The 16,587-nt window shown below is 42.0% G+C and overlaps 1 protein-coding gene and 1 pseudogene across 2 annotated transcripts in view; one reads left to right on the top strand and one right to left on the bottom strand.

Moving 5' to 3' along the window:
• Nucleotides 1-16,587, bottom strand: part of JARID2 (jumonji and AT-rich interaction domain containing 2) — a 285,665-nt gene that overhangs the window by 252,174 nt on the left and 16,904 nt on the right. The gene's annotated exons all lie outside the window — the stretch shown is intronic.
• Nucleotides 12,163-12,887, top strand: LOC308516909 (sperm-associated antigen 7-like; annotated as a pseudogene). The gene has a single exon. The product of its transcript is annotated as a sperm-associated antigen 7-like (transcript).

The following is a 16,587-nucleotide window of genomic DNA, read 5'->3' as shown; positions in this document are numbered from 1 at the left end:
CAAACTACGGCCCGCAGGCCAGATCCGGCCCGTTTGAAATGAATAAAACTAAAAAAAAAAAAAAAAAAAAAAAAGACCGTACCCTTTTATGTAATGATGTTTACTTTGAATTTATATTAGTTCATACAAACACTCCATCCATGCTTTTGTTCTGGCCCTCCGGTCCAGTTTAAGAACCCATTGTGGCCCTTGAGTCAAAAAGTTTGCCCACCCCTGACCTAGACTCTAGGTGATGTGTGCCCAGGTGTTCATCATACTGTCCCTTCACCGTCTCTAGTGAACTTTTGCACAATGTAAGAAATTGGGGAAAGGGATTTAATCAAATTCATCTGGATGAACCTAGGGTTAATATGGGTTTCTATGGAAATCAGGATAACATTTTCTGCCTGACTGTCAAGTACCAGAGACCCAAGGATAAGCCATGCAGGTATTTGCCTATCAACACAACACAGTGCCTTGACACCCATGCTGGTCTCCCAGGACAAGGCCCAGTGCCCAGCACACAATAGATGCTCACTAGCCATGCATGGTGGGAGAACAGAGTGTTCACTGAAGTGGAACCTTTGTGGTAGGGGGCCCAGCAGTTCAACTAGTGGTGAAATGGAAGAAGGAAATGGGCAATATAACCACAGCCTTAAAGGACCATGACCTTGAAAGAAAAGAGACAGAGAAATTAACAGGAATGTTTGATGCAGCAGGGGAGACTGGGATAAGATTGATCTAAAAAAGTGTTTTAGTAATGCTTAAAGTTTAGCTTTTATACCATAAGCAATAGACGGCTATGATCTAAAAAAGGGTTTTAGCAATGCTTAAAGTTTAGCTTTTATACCATAAGCAATAGAGGGCTATGAAAGAGTTGAGCAGGAAAGTAACTTTAAAAAAAAAAAAAGGTAACTATGACAACAGCTGGGTGGTTAGGTTAGAGGGCGGTGCAGCACCAATAATGACCAATCAACACAAGTGCAAATTAATAACGATATAATTTAAGTACCACTGTACTGGGAGAGCCAAAGGAATGACAGCAGAATTTTAATAAAGTGGTGTTTGTAAAGGCTTTTATACATTAGCAAGAAAGGAGATAACGGTAATACACTTGATTTCTGACAACATAGAGGGTAATGGACCAAGTGATAATTCATATGATTTCACTTGTATGTGGGATCTAAAATAAACAAAACAAACAAAGAAGCAAAACAAAAACAGACGCAGATACAGAGAACAAACTGATAGTTGCTAATGGTAAAATTCTACCTCCACACAGCCGACCAACCCTAGAACTCCTTCCTTCTCCATCGGCTGTCCCAGTGCTGAGTACATAACAATGCCAAATCATTTGGGACACACTGACAGTGATTTACATAATTCCCTAACTGCACTGACAGATATATGCTCTGTCTCTCTAGGGACACCTTACACTCCTTTTTTGACAAAGATCATGTCTCCTGCTACCCTGTTAAATTTACCAGGCCACATAGAATGCTTAAGCATTTTAACAGGTGTACAAAATCTGATGGCTCTGCACTGTCCTGGTTTTTCTGCAAGTCAGCCAAAACTGGACACTCAGGGGGAGAAGAGGGACTAACACAAAATTAAATTAAGTAGGACATTTATCAAGTCAAACTTTTGTCAAGTTAGGTACCTTAAATTGGAAAGAAAAGAAGGAAACATCCGTTCAACTCCTTCCAGCATAGCCTCTCCTCCTCATTAGCATCATAGAGAAAGAAATGCAAGGCAAATTTCCCTCTAACTTTTCTTCAGAAAATTAAGGCAATTTTTTTCCTACAAGCTGCTTAAACATTCTGTTTCCACACAGTAGCAATAAACAGCCTCACCATAGCACTTGTTAACCTTTTTTTCTTCTAAGAAAATATCCCATTGCCCCAAAGCCCCACTATTCACAGCTTAATTTGTAAACCCCATTAGACGAAAAGTAGCAGAAAATTGTGTCCCACTTCATGCAGCACCTTCCCTGTAGTAGTGACACAAGCAATTAAGCTAATATGCCTGTGTCCCAAGAGGAGGAAAGGGGACAAAAGTCTCAACTTTTCTAAATGGAATGAAATTTTCCTTCACTACAGAAGCAAGGTTCAGAGGGTGAGAAAAGGAAATTGCAAAGCAGTTAAATTCACTCTTTAATAATACAAGACCATAATCAACTGCAAGTCCTTCAACTTACATTATGCCTTTCTACTGGGATACTCATGTAATTTCAAATGTATTACTGTAAAATCCTGGTCACTGGAGAGGCAAGAGACTGGGGGGATAAAACGGACTTTAATTAAAATATGAATAATCCAAGTCCAGCTAATTCAAAGCATCTGACTCCAACACCTAGTCAACTGGGAAACAGCAGCTGCTTCCAATTACAAGTGATTCTGAATTAACCGGTATCAGTATTTAATGAAGAAGCTGTGTATGTAGGAAATTTTCCAAATCAGCTGTGCACAGCACACAGCCTTTAAAAAAAAAACAAAAAAAAACCAAAGACCCAAAGGCATATCTATATAACCATATTCTAGGTCAGGATAGTTTTTCAGCTTGCTCTTGTCTTTGCCTCTGACCCCAAAGGCCAGTCTTTCTGTTGCCCCCTCTATTGGGCTTTCCAATCCCGGATCCTGGGAACACAGACACTTCACAGGCAGATATGACAGCTCTTCCTGCTTCCTGCACACCTCTTGCCTCTCTCTCTTCTGGCACCCACGGATGTGACCTCAAGTCAGAAATCCAGGTAATCCAGCAAAACCCATTTTTAATCCTAACACACAAAATGGGAAGCCTGAAAAACCTCTTGAAGTGAAGTGGCCTCTCTAGAAATAGCAAAACTATAAAGGCCTAACCTCCTTCACCCAGATCACTCCTACCAGCCTCTGTGGAAAGAACATTCCAGAAGGCCATCCAGCTTCTAACTGCAGGTGGAGCTTTAGACCATCAGATTCTCAATAGCATTTTTTCCCCCAATAGCTTTTTAAGGGTCCCACTGATGTGATAGGTGGGAGAGTGGAAAATAACAGGAAAGGAGAAGTGGAAACCTCTAAAATCTCCTTCTTAGATGCAGGAAAGACTAAAGAAGCTAAGCAGCAGCACTAAGAGAAAAACCCAGATGCAAAAGTCAGCCAAACAAATTGCTGGCTCTGGTCTTCTAAATCACCCTTTTATACATAAAAATTCAAGTTCTAAAACCTCCCTCTCATCTCCTGGGCTGATATATAATAAAGCACTCTGGAGACATCAGTTACTAAGGCTGTGTTAAATTATCTGAATTAATTTGGATCTGAGAACCCGACAATGCTTGCTGAACTGCCCTTTCCCCACACACGTCCTGTCTTACAAATAGAACATGTTTCTTCAGAACAAAATACTAGATAATACACAGAAACCTTCAGCTTTTCTGTGAAAATAAGAATCACTTAATTTTCTAGTTAATAGGCAAAAATCCACTGGGTTCTTCTTACACCTCCACAGAAGCACACAAAAACATTATGGCTAGCCCCAAAAGTCTCATAAAATGCAAAGAATAATATTTCATAATGCCCAAAAACCTTATTTTTAAAAACTAGGAAAGGAAAAAGAACAGAAAAACTTGGAGAAATACAGAAGGGGGGAAAAAATGAAACCAATAGGTTCTTCAGTGAGTCTCCCCACAAAATGAGATTGATCTTTAGGAATGCAGGATATTATTAATTTCTAAATATCATGCTTCAAAAAATAATGCCCTTAGAAACAACTTTGCAAAGAACACAATCATTATTTGAAGATCATTTCTTTACTTTTATAAGTAAGGGCTTGTATTGTCCCAGAGGAGGCACAGTGGGAACCTGTGCAGAAGGAGATTATAAACACTCATCCATCCCACTTATAAATCTTTAATCATTTGGCTATTCAACTCAATATATGTTTAGAGAGAACCCACAATGTGTATTCATTATTGTTAGCAAATAAAAAATATTTTTTAAAATAGTCTCAAGACATCAGTGCACAGCAGTGTGGGGAAGACTAGGACATGCAGTTACTCTTAATATGAGGAAGTTTCAATGTCTCTAGGCAGGATCCTCCCCACCTCCACCCCCGGAAACTGAGCGAGTAAAAAATAAAAAACCCACAAAATCCAGTAAGCACCGAATCTGAATAGACCAACTTCCTTCTCCATAAATAGTCACTTAATAGGTTTTATTTTGTATGCTGATAACAACACATAAATGCAATCTCTTAACCTATCACACCTTTTAACCCGAGAGAAAAATCATTAAGATACTGTTTAACACTTGGGAGAATAATTTTTCAAAACATTAGTAGGAGGTGGGACCAAGGGGGAGCTGGGTTTATAAATTCAGTGACATGTAGCAATAAAATTGCAATAGAAATCAAATGCACAGGAAGTGCCAGACATTCCAAATTATTTGGCACAGATACTAAACTTAGGCCCCCCATATAACAGATAAGGAAACTGAGACACAGAGAGATTAAGTAAATTAGGAGATCAAGTAAATGACAAGAATCGTAATTGAAGCCCAGGGATCTGGCTGCAGAACCTGGAGGCAGTACTCCTGCCAAGATGGGGAAGACAGCACAAACCTTCAAAGTGAAACAGGATTAGGATTCAAATCTCAGCTGAGGGGGGAGATTTGAATAGCCTTGTTTCCTCAACTGCAATTGGGGAAAAAATGCCCACATCACAGAGTTGTGGTTAGACCTGAATAGGTAAAATACTGTACATAAAACATTTATTTTTAGGTATGTTTTTTATCAAAGTACTCCAATAGAGAGCTTTCCTTTTTTTAAAAGACATACAAGCATAAACTCATCATTTCAACATGAGTTCTGGATAGAAACCAGCAAGACAGCAAGGACTCTACACAGAAATTCCTGTGACTGCCCTGTGTTTACCAAATGAGACATGACAGAGTTTGAGGAATCGTATAACACTATACAGACAGTGCATTATAACTAGTTGTCTGTAAGGAAACAACACCAGGCTTCCTTCCAGAATAAGAAGTGAATGGTCCTCAGAGAGGAGCATTCAAGACACTGGGCCAAAAGAGGTTTCTTCAAGCACTGCTTAGGTTTTACAACCCCATTATGGCTGTTGTGTTATTCCGCCCTCCCCCGCCCCATGCTTGTCTCCAAGACCTGAAACTGAGAGCCACCAGTCAGTCAGTCAATCACGGTTCACTGGGACTGCTGTAGCACTGGAATGGAACCTGTCAGCCACAGCAAGATTAACAGGTCACGAACAGTGCTTCCCATCACTGTTTTTATTTTATTTTTTAACTTTTTTGTTGTTAATCCTCACCCAAGGATATTTTTTCATTGACTTTCAGGAAGAGTGGAAGAGAGAGGGAAAGACAGAGAGAAACATCAATTGGTTGCCTCCTGCATGAGCCCCGACCAGAGACCAGGCCAGGGAAAAGCCAGCAACCAAGGTACGTGCCCTTGACTGGAACTGAAACCGGGACCCTTTGGTCCAGCGATCGCCAACCAGTGCTCTGTGAGGTCCAAAAGTTTGGCAACTGCTGGTTTAAGGAAACCTTTGGAGCAGCGGTCGCCAACCGGTGGTCCCTGAGATCTGAAAGGTTGGCGACCGCTGCTTTGGTCCAAAGGCCAACGCTCTATCCACTGAGCCAAACCGGCTAGGGCCCATCACTGTTTTTAAACATCATTCAATTGTGGGAGAATGACTACCATGATCTTCAGTCTCTGGTAGTTCAGAAATTTTTTGGTAGAGGAGATCTTTGGTAATGAAGCTACTCATGTTAGAACAAAGACATGAGAAGAGGAAGAGAACCACTGCACGAACTACCCACAAGAATAAAATTAGTCCTAAACCCTTGCTTGATACAGGAAGATCCCCAGAGAGACTGGGAGAAATACAGAATCTCAGGCCCCACCTCTGACTGCTGAATGAGAAGATCCCCTTTAACACAATCCCTGTGCAATTCCTATCACTGGTCTAAAACCCTCATATTTGGTCTCAATCCTGAATTTCCCTCTTCATGTCCTTCCACACCACTAGAGTAAAATATATGCATACTAGAGGCCTGGTGTATGAATTCGTGCACAGGTGGGGTCCCTCAGCCTGGCCAGCGATCAAGGCCTATCGGGGGGCCAGCCAGCTGGCCAACCGGAAGGACCCTGGGAGGTTGGCCAGCTGGGCCTCCCCCCATCAGGGCCTATGGGGGGCCAGCATACCTGGGGGGAGGGGGCAGCCAGGGGAGGGCTGGCAGGGGGAAGGGCCTGCAGGTGATTGGAGGGGGCCAATCGGGGCCAGGATCAGGATGGCTGGCTGCCACAGTGCCCGTCATAGTGACCGGTCATTCCGGTCATTCTGCCGTTCGGGTCACTGGGTGGCGATCACTGGACCAAAGGGTCCTGGTTTCGATTCCAGTCAAGGTCACCTACCTTGGTTGCTGGCTCCTCCCCGGCCTGTCTCTGGTCGGGGCTCATGCAGGAGGCAACCAATTGATGTTTCTCTGTCTTTCCCTCTCTCTTCCACTCTTCCTAAAAGTCAATGAAAAAATATCCTTGGGTGAGGATTATACTAGGTGTATCGGTTAATAATGCAGATTTTATAATCAAAGAAAACACAATAATTTCAAGAGAAACATCAAAAGTGTTTTATTAAAAGTAATGTCCATCACTAACATCATCAGCATTCACATTTCCCCCATCTTTCAAGTAATTTGTGGAGGCAAACCATTCAGAGACCCAATTTTCCACTTCTTCGTATGTTTTGAAATGCTGCTCAGAAAGTGCATGTGCCATCGATTGGAACAAGTGGTAATCTGAAGGAGCAAGATCTGGTGAATACGGTGGGTGGGTTAATACTTCCCAGGCAAGATCTTTTAAGATGTCTTTAACTGGTTTTAAAGTGTGTGATGATGCGTCATCATGAAGCAAAATTACTTTGCCGTGTCTTCTGGCACATTCTGGTCATTTCACGATCAAAGCGTGGTTCAAATTGATTATTTGTTGTCGGTAGCAATTAGTATTAACAGTTTCACCTGGTTTTAGAAGCTCATAATACGCCACACCTTCCTGATCCCACCAAACGCAGAGCATTGTCCTCTTTCTGAAGCAATTTGGCCTTAAAGTCGATGTTGACCTGGATCAACCCATGATTTAGTGCATTTGGGATTCTCCAAATAAATCCACTTTTCATCGCCAGTCACAATTAGATGCAAAAAAGACTTTCTTTCGTGCCGTTGAAGCAACATTTTATTGACTTTAGGTTTTCCATTTGTCTTTCGTTCAGCTGATGTGGCACCCACTTCCTTCCTTTAAAATCTTTCCCATTGCTTGTAAACGATCGGAAATTGTCTGCTGAGCAACGTTTAATCTTTCTGCAAGTTGTTTTTGAGTTTGGCATGCATCTTCATCCTATAATGCTTGTAATTGTTAGTCTTCAAATTTTTTCAGTTTACCTGTACGTTCTTTGTCTTTCACATCGAAATCATCACTTTTAAAGCATTTAAACCAGCGTTCACAAGTATCTTGAGCTGGAGCATGTTCACCATAAGCTTCCTGAAGTATTCAGCAGCACTTTTCTTCAAAATAAACTAATGAATTAAAACTTCCCGCAAATGCTCTTTTTTTCGGCACAAAATTCGACATTTTTAAGTGTATGATGTTAACACCTTCAGAAAATTTGACATACGAAGTTTTGAAGCTTGTTGTCAACACAACAAAATAGCATACATATCAAATCGCATATATATCAACATATGTGTAACTCCATCTATTGAAAAAAATCCGCATTATTAACCGGTACACCTAGTATAGATAATTGGAATATATAAAGTAGATAATATATATGTGTATAATTAAAACTGAATAAAGTAAAAGAGAAGTCAGGCTGCCAAAAAAGGGAAGTCTAGGAAGACAAAAATCATGTTCCAATCATACACAACTTCACAACTAAGGAAAACTCGACTGTGGAAAGGCAAAGTAAGTTACATGCAGAACAAAAACCCAAACCAGAACCCAATGCCTCTATAATACAATCACTATCAAGTCCAAAGTTACCTTTCAAGTTCTAGCTGTACAGCCTATTAGCTTGACAGGACTCAAAACCATTCAGCTTCTTAAAATATCAATTCCTGTGAAATGAAGAGATATTCAGACTACCTAACAAATGATTAGGACCAAATACACAAATCCCCAACATCCTGAGGAAACTATTTCCTTTGTCTGAAGAAAGAAATGCTATATCTACAGAAGTACTAAGGAATGAGTATAATTCCCTTTTAAATATTCCTAGTGTTAAAAAACAACAATAAAACCACACACACACACACACTTCTATATAACTTCTCGGGGGAAAAAGTGAAAAGGTTGAGATGAAGCTTAATCAATCTCCTTGCAAAACTCAATTTAAGGTCATGTCACAGAATATTAAATTTACCTATCTCCAATATGTGAGGTAAATCATATAAGCACCCTTTCTGCTGACAATCCAGGTCTGAAGTGACAATAGTTCATTTCTAGACCCAGACCGGACACTGGTCTATTCATCAGTGAAAACATAAATGCTGTACATAAATGCTGCCCGAACAACAGAGAGCATTTTCCTACATATCCAGAGCAGATTTTTGTGAACATCCAATAACAAGAAGCCAGTTAATCACCCAAATGTTCAGGGGGTATCTCCAAAGTGCACTAGAAGATTAAAATGCCAATATAAGAAGTCAGTTATCAAGTCAGAACCTGCACTTTTTAGATAAGAAGTTTTACAGCCCAGTGGCTTGGTCAGGGGTTGGGGGTGGAGCATGGAGTGCGGGTTGGGAGGAGACAGAAAGCTTATTATAAGGACTTTTCTCCTTCAACAAGGAAGCAACCAGCTAACAAAGCGGCAACCATTTTGAGGCCACCAAGAGATGTTGGCTCAGCACGTGTTTTGATAAACTCTAGGATATTCCCAAGAACAAACCAGACAAGGAGCCTTAAATTTCCTCACCGGGAACAGCTGCTGGCACTTTCCACCTTGCCTGCCACTGGCACATGCCTTGACTTTAAAAGATTTGACAAAAGAGTTATAGCCCTGAACTTCCTTGACTTTAATTAAACTTGGCGTCCACTTCTGAAAAATCCTCAAGTTTTAATTTTGTTTTGTAGTCCCACTAATGCTTTTAAATGAGAGATGCTGTGAAAAGGGGAAGCAAATTCTTTGCAGCTGTGTTTGAGCATCCTGCCAACTGAAGCACAGGAAGAAGCTCTCCCATGCTAAAAAATTTCCAACTGGGAGATTTACAAAACAGCAAGGGAGAATGGAGGGTGGAGAGGAAGACGTATGCAAGGGAAAGATCTGCAAAAGGCTTCCTTTTTTGTTTTTAAGTCCCAGGAGCCTTTGGAGGCTGTCATGCTTCATCGATTGCGACCCCCTCCCACTTTACCCCCTTTCTAAAGCCACCGTCCTTTCCATACAGGCTTGCAGACAGAGGTACATATTCTGCAGAACTACTTCTTTGCTGTTCCTTTATTTTACTCCCATCTCCCCAGGACTCCCCAACAGTTATTCTGTCACAAATGGATAATGGAAGGAAGCTTAACAAGGAGGTAGCAACCATTTTCCCCTGACTAAATGAAGTCCTGGAGTTAAGCTGCACTTCTAAGAAGGAAATGACAATCATTTTGGCAAATGAACTTTTTAGTTTCTATTAGCAGCAGCAAGATAACCATTGTCAACAATAGCAAAAGCTCAAAAATGAGCTTTTTGGTTGTGTTGTTAAAGTGCTTATGTGGGAAAATCTAGCTATGCCATTATGAAAAACTAATTCAGGTCAAATGCACCATCTGAGAGGGTTTGGAGATACTATTTTAAATTTCTGTATTGGTTATGGTAATGGGCTTTGCAGAGAAGAAAAAAGAAAGTAGTGGTCACCACCCCTTCTCACAATTTCCAGTAAGCAGGTAGGCAGCAGTTAGGAGCAAAGGTTTCATTATCACCCACCATCCATCCCCCCTAGCCACCAAGAGATGGGGTGAGAGGAGCAGGCCATATCCTCACTACGGCCAGAGTATAAATGACTGATTCATTTATACTAGAACTCTGGCGTTAAGTTCTGACTCACTAGCATTCTGGAAGGCTATGTCAATGTGCGCTCCATGGAACCAACTTTCCTCCTGCTGAATCCTCCAATGAATAGAGCTTATTCCCAGGGCCCCAAGTAACACATCATCATCCTCAGGAATGTAGGTAAAATACATAGCCCTCCAGGGATGAGTATGCACACAGCCCAATAACAGTCCTATCCCATATCTAGATGATTGTACAATAACAAAGAAATGTTAGACTAACAGCTGGGAGACCCTCGAAGGTCCTCAGTAATGAGATTAGAATAAAATCCCCTTCCTACGTCACAATAGACTTTTGAAGACAGGAGAGCCAATGAAATGTCCTCCCACAAAGAATTTCAACAACAACAAAAAAAGAATTTCAACAGCATGGGCTGAAACAATAACCAGAAAGCTCACCAGAACCAGTGTGTTCCGCTCTCAGAGTATTCCAAGTCTGTTTCCATTTTACTATCATTTGAAAACTGACCCTAAGAACAATTTTCTACCTGGACTATTTCACAACTGACACACTTACAGTTGGTTAGGATTTCCTAGTTGCTGGCATCCCCAGGCCTTTTGCTTCCCTTCAAGCAGATTTCTAAGCCAACCACTTCTGTGTCTATGTGGGAGAAGGCACTTGGTTCTACATCGAATGCTAGTGAGCTGCTCCCCCATGTTTGTGTTTCGTTTCGTTTTGTTTTGTTTTGTCTTGTTTTGTTAATGGGTACAGGACACTGAGGTCAGGAGAATGACACTCTAGGAAGCTCAGGCTCTCTGTGGACACATTTTTATGTTCAGAGTGTTCAGCTCATCATCTCTCCTTGCAGTCAAAGGAGAGCAACTGGATTAATAGTTTGCTATCCAGCAAGTTGTAATGTGTCTGTATAATTCCAAACTCTCCCTCAAAGCAGCTTAAGAAAGAGACACTGATACATGCAGGTGGAAGGGAATGCCTACCATGCAGGGGGCACACTTGTTAAACCCCTCCTCTTTGCTCAGTGGGACGCCCACACCCTACCTTACCGTGGAGAACACTGAAGCTGCCTTTAGAAGAGGCTCAGTGATCTCCAGGCACTCAGCTGGGAAGTTGCAGGGTGGACATTCAGGGGCCAGCTGCCATCCTTATTTAGAGCAGTAAGTCCTTATTTACAACAATAAGTCTCTGGGGGTCATGAAGTGACGGTCACGTGAATGAACACACACACACACACACACACACACACACCCCACGGGCATGCCCACACATACTTCCTTGCATATGTATTCACATAACTTTTTAAAACCCTGAGAATACAGTGCTTTCAAACAAACTAAAATTAAGAACACGTTTTTGCTTCAAGATAACTCAATAAAAGCAGAAGCAGCTTTGATAAAAGATTCCTAAAGCTCAAAATATACAACACCCTAGTCAGGAGAAGTAGGTTGGGCAATGGGGTTTCCTGAAGCGCAACCAAGCACTACTAGGTGGGGAACAATGACCATGAAACTGCTGTTTCCGTCTGAGCCTCTGCAAATTAGTCTTTCTCTCGGAGGGGGGGGGGCGGGCGGGGGGGGGGGTGGAGATGTGAAGCTCCCTCTCTGCTATTTCCCTGTTCATGGCTTCTATTCCAGGGTGAGTGTGTGATGATAATGGGATGGTGTCAAGAAGGAAGTAAAAAGTCTAAACTGATATTTGTATTTGTTCTCTGTTGGAAGTTCACTATAAGAAAGAATTAAAATATACTTGTCAAGAGACCATTCTCTCCCCTCAAAAGAGCTCTTTAAAAGAGACGCAGAAGAATCCCCAAATTCTGCTTAATCAGCACAAACACCACATGGGATCCACTGGACTCATTTGTCCTCTTGGGCTCCAGATGCTTTGTAGGGTAAAACAAGGAGACATAAAGGAATTAATAAGAGTATATATGGCAGATATTTCAGATAAATCTAATCAGTACTGACCTATAATTTGGAGAACCTGCACCTTGTGCCGTCTTTTTCATGAACATGGGAGAGCGCTTTGGGACTTTTCCAGCTGGGAGGAAGGAAACACCATTATTTACCCCCGTTGGCTGAGAGACCTGACAAGCTCCACTTTTAAAACCTGTACAGCCCGTCTCTGTCACTCCCAAGATGGCGGACCTACTGGGCTCCATCCTGAGCTCCATGGAAAAGCCACCAGCCTCAGCGACCAGGAAACGGCGCAGGGCCGAGAGCAGGCTGCCCACCTGAAGAAACTGCAGGAGCAAGAGAAACAACAAAAAGTGGAGTTCCGTAAAAGGATGGAGAAAGAGGTGTCCGATTTCATCCAAGACAGTGGGCAGAGCAAGAAAAAGTTTCAGCTGATGAACAAGATAGAGAGAAGCATACTATACAATGTGGTGGAAGTGGCTGGCCTGACATCCTTCAGAGAAGGTGATGAATGTTGCTATGTCATGATCTTCAAAAAGGAGTGTGCACCCTCAGATGAAAAGCTGGACTCCTACCATCATGGAGAGGAGTGGGACCCCCAGAAGGCTGAGGAGAAACAGAAGGTGAAGGAGTTGGCCCAGAGGCAGGAGGAGGAGGCAGTTCAGCAGGAACCTGTGATGGTGAGCCCCACAGGTGACTACAAGGACAAGAACAGCCACCTTATAGGCAAGGGGGCAACCAAGGATACAGCCCATATGCTACAGGCCAACAAGACCTATGGCCGTGTGCCCGTGGCCAAAAAGAGGGACGCATGCTCCATTGAAGAGGCTATGAATAAGATCCGAGCCAAGAAGCGTCTGCGGCAGAGTAGGGAAGAGTTGCCACCTACCTCCCAGGAACCCCAGCTCTCTGGGGCAGGGCAGGGTGGGACAGGATGCTGCTATTAAAACCCATTCTGGAGCACCACCTCTGAACCACCTCCTAACAGCCATCACTTAGGCTGGAGGAAGCAAGTGTTTGATTTGTCACTGTTAGAGTTTGGATCTCTGTGTGTGTGTGTGCGCGTGCGCACCTGTGTGTGTGTGTGTGTGTGTGTGTGTGTGTGTGTGTGTGTGTGTGTGAATGCACAGGTGGGTATTTAATCTGTATCATTCTGTTCTCCTTGGAACTTCCCCACGGGGCTGGGGTTACTTTACATTCAATAAACACTGTTTGACCCTCCCCCCCCCCAAAAAAAAAAAAAAAACCCTGTACAGACCGGCCTCCACCAGTGCCCTCCAGCTTCCATGAAGCATGACTTTCAGAAAGACCCCTGAAGCTGAGAAGAGGGCTGGAAATAAATCACATTAAAATAAAAGGAGGCCTGGGACAATTCCACACTATCCAGCAAAAGACCATGGATACAGGTCCCAAACACATGAGTGTCCAGCCCAAAAGAGACTGGACATGCTGCCATGGCTATCCCAGGTCAACAGCCACTGATGGGCCCTGCAGGGACACCCACTAATTGATTGGAAAGTGACCTGTCCAGAGGGTCTTTCTGCAGCCAAGAAGTAGCCTTAACCTCTGTCTGTCTCCATGGGTAGAAATGACGGCAATTCCCAAAGCAATATCACTTCACAAAATAAGTCCCATAGCACTGAATCCAGAATGTTACTGTACAGCTATTTGGAGTCCCAGCTGACAATCCCATATTTATTTGGAGCAGGGAGGATGATTAAGGCTTTAAAATTCAATTACAATTATGGAACTCTGAAAAACTTACTAAAAGAATGAATGCAAACCTACATTTTGAGATGCAGAACTAAAGAGACAAGATTTCAGAGCCCCCACCTTGTCCAAAAGAGGGTCAGTCCCTCAACACAGACTGGATCAGTGACTGTTAAAGACAAGGACTGGCTGCATTCAGCCAACATTATAAGAACAACCAAATGGTCCTGTTCCTTAGTCTTGTGTTTTTAAAGGACGGTCGATGTGCCAACTATTTTAAAGCTCCAACACACTAATTCTGTAAACAATAATGGCTACAGCCTGCACAATGCGCACTGGAATGGATTCCTCAACTTGGCCTCATCACTTATGCAGCTGATGAAACAAACACTGACAGCTTTTTTGCATTTGTAAAGGCCCCACAGCAGCTGTGGTGATCCCACCATAGAGCAATGAATTAAGCCTGAAACCCAGCTGGGTCTGAACAGAAGCCTTTTTTGCACAATACAGCAAGACTATCATTGTTAACCTAGGCATTATTAGGAAATATTCTGCATTACATTATTGGGCAGTTCTAACTCAATTTTTAAAATTAGCTCTAATAAGCAATTTTAGTAGGAGGTATACGGCATTTGCTTTTGAAAAACCACAAGTATGTGTACAGGTTATAGGTACACCACACAAAGCTCGGCAGAACACAGATTTCCAGTTAAACAATGCAAAGTTTAAAACAGTAACTCCTCCTTATTCATACACACATGCACGCATACGCACTCACTCACTCACATCTACCTTCCAAAATTGAAGAAGGTATGTAACCTTGAAACTTCCTGGTTATTTGACCACTACAGAAAAAATATGGAATATAACTCCCCATTAGGTAAGCCAAATCCATGACCTAAGCACAAGAGTCAATTTGGAACAGAATGCTGTACTGGAAAAACTGGAGTTTGACAAAGCATGATTAATATCATTGGGAAGGACATTTTTTTACACTGAACTTGAGAGCACTCTGTAATAAATAAGATTCCAAATGCTGACAGACACACCAGGAACCTCGAGAAAAGGCCTGGACATCCACACCAGGATGTTCACTCCTCCCAGAGATGCAGAGATGCACCCCCACTTCTCTAAAGGCTTTGGGGCACCCTCAGGCCACCTGAGTTTTTCAACACACAGCCTCTACTGCTGCACACTTTCCCTGAACACTTAAAAATTAGCAAACAGTGCCTGACTCAAACAAGAAGCCAATCTCATCTCAACAATTTCACACCAACTTGGGGAAATAAATCTGGTAAAAATCAGAAAAATCAAAAGAAAACATGGGCCCTAACTGGTTTGGCTCAATGGACAGAGTACCAGCCTGTGGACTGAAGGGTCCTGGGTTCGATTCCAATAAAGGGCATGTACCTTGGTTGCGGGCTTGATCCCCAGTTGGGGGTGTGCAGGAGGCAGCTGATCAATGTTTCTCTCTCATTGATGTTTCTAACTCTCTATCCCTCTCCCTTCCTCTCTGTAAAAGCCAATAAAATATATTTTTTTAAAAAAGCAAATAATACCAACCAAAATACCAAACATTAATAGTCTAAAAAAAAAAAGGAAAAGAAAAGAAAAGATGGCACCATCCCTCCTCCTTAAAAGAATTCCATTTCTTAAAAGAATTCACTATGAATGGCCTTTTTTTTTTAAGTATTTTTTCATTTAGGTAAAGCAGGTTTGGAGGGAGCATGAAAATCAGGGAGAATTTCTAGGTAGATAGTTCTCTTCCTCATAGTGCTTTGCCAAAGAATGACAACATAGCTAACCATAAGAAAGTTAAAAAAAAAAAAAAAAAAAAAAACTGAAGCAGGAAAATAGTTCCTCGTCCTTCTCTGCACTACCAGAGGAGCCAGCATTTTAAACTCTACCTCTCCCAAAACTATGTGGTAAATGCTGTGCGAAGATGCTTCTGAAGACCCACAACTACAGCCAAAAACACCTGAGTACCAACAAAAAGTAACTCACCCCATGATGAAATTCAAAGTCCCACCTTTTTTTCACACTTAAACAAATGGAGCATCTGGTTCCAGCATAACTGTGCGGAAACAGTGTTTACAGTGTACAGAAGGACAGAAGAAATAAGACCACTCTTGGGCACCCACACACATCGTGAAGAGGGAGAGCCAGGCAGGGAGGAAAATGAGAATCTGAGGCAAGGCAACTGCCCCAGAAGCAGAGGATTCAATACGGCACTGCTGAACAGAACAGAGGAGGCTCAAAAACAAAAGCTGAGAGTAACAGCTTAGCAGGTTGTAACACAGCGGTAAATAAATTCAGTAATAATGCATGTGCACAATTTTATAATTCAAGGTATTTCTAGAGTAGGGCAACCTCACAAAAACGTATACATAAATACTCATAGGAGCATTAGGTGGAAACAAACCCACATGTCCATCAGCTAATGAATGGATAAGCAAAACATGGTATGTCCATACAATGAAATATTATTCGGCCATAAAAAGGAATGAAGTACTGATATGTGATGCAACATAAACAAACCCTGAAAACATGCTAAGTGAAAGAAGCTAGTCACAAAAAGCTACCTATTGTATAATTCAATTTATATGAAGTGTCTAATGCAGGCAAATTCATAGAGCAGAAAGTAAATTAGTGGTTGCCAGAGACTGGGGGAACTAGGATGAAATGAGAAGTGACTGCCAACGGGTGTGGAGTTTCTTTTTTAGGTGATAAAAATGTTCTAAAATGAATGGTGACGATGATTACACAACTCTAAATATACTAAAAACCATTGAATTGCTAAGAGGAAAAAAATTGTATTTGCATCCAAAGTCACTCAGGGAAAGACTGAGATGCCTAAATTGCCTTTTGTCTTGAACTACCACTGAAACATGGAAAGAAAAATAGTTGAACTTCCGAAAGAACTGGAATAAGCTGGGG

The sequence above is a fragment of the Myotis nattereri genome, assembly GCF_964212035.1.
Source record: "Myotis nattereri genome assembly, chromosome: 3".
NCBI classification, from domain to species: domain Eukaryota; kingdom Metazoa; phylum Chordata; class Mammalia; order Chiroptera; family Vespertilionidae; genus Myotis; species Myotis nattereri.
The sequence above is the reverse complement of the archived record's forward strand: the minus strand, read 5'-3'. Positions and strand labels throughout refer to the sequence as shown.